We start from the raw sequence: 700 nt of genomic DNA, 5'->3' as shown, positions 1-700 counted from the left end.
GAATGTCACTTGCAAATCAAGGGGGGAGTGATTCTGTCACTATTCAGCACTGGTGAGGTCTCATCGGGCTTGGGCCAGGGCTCAGTGCTTGGGCCAGTACTCTTCAGTATCTTCATTAATGACCTGGATTCGGGCATCAAATGTGGACTGGCAAATTTCGTGGATGGTACTAAACTCTGGGGGAAGGCGGTCACGCTGGAGGATAGGCTGGGGATACAAGCTGACCTGGACACGCTTGCAAAGTGGGCAGACCAAAGCCTGATGGCATTCAATGAAGAGAAATGTAGGGTACTCTACCTTGGGAGAAAAAAACAGCATCACACTTACAGGCTTGGCACTGCTATGCTCACTAGCATTGCGACTGAAAGGGACATGGGGTTCTGGATTGACCACAAGATGAACATGAGCCCCCAGTGCAGAAGGCTCAGGGGGGACTTGGTGGCTGCCTATAAGTATATAAGCGGGGTGCACCAGGATCTGGGAGAGCAGTTGTTCACCAGGGCTCCCCAAGGGGTAATTAGGTCCAACAGCCACAGACTTCTAGAGGGCCAATTCAGACTCGATATAAGGAATCCCTGCCCCACCTGGCCCCATCGCCCCCAGCTCTCTGAGCACCCCCAATCGTTGCCCCGCCCAGCCCCATCACCCCCAGCTCCCTGAGCCCCTCCAATCCCTGCCCCGCCCAGCCCCATCTCCCCCA

General features: G+C 55.3%; 1 protein-coding gene across 5 annotated transcripts in view; it reads left to right on the top strand.

The window, feature by feature from the left end:
• The window catches only part of LOC102383456 (UPF0061 protein Pfl01_0444), a 54,321-nt gene that overhangs the window by 30,487 nt on the left and 23,134 nt on the right, over nt 1-700 (top strand). The window lies entirely within an intron of this gene.

This window comes from Alligator sinensis, unplaced genomic scaffold, assembly GCF_000455745.1.
Source record: "Alligator sinensis unplaced genomic scaffold, ASM45574v1 scaffold455_1, whole genome shotgun sequence".
In the NCBI taxonomy this organism is placed as follows: domain Eukaryota; kingdom Metazoa; phylum Chordata; order Crocodylia; family Alligatoridae; genus Alligator; species Alligator sinensis.
This window is presented reverse-complemented; position numbering and strand designations above follow the sequence as displayed.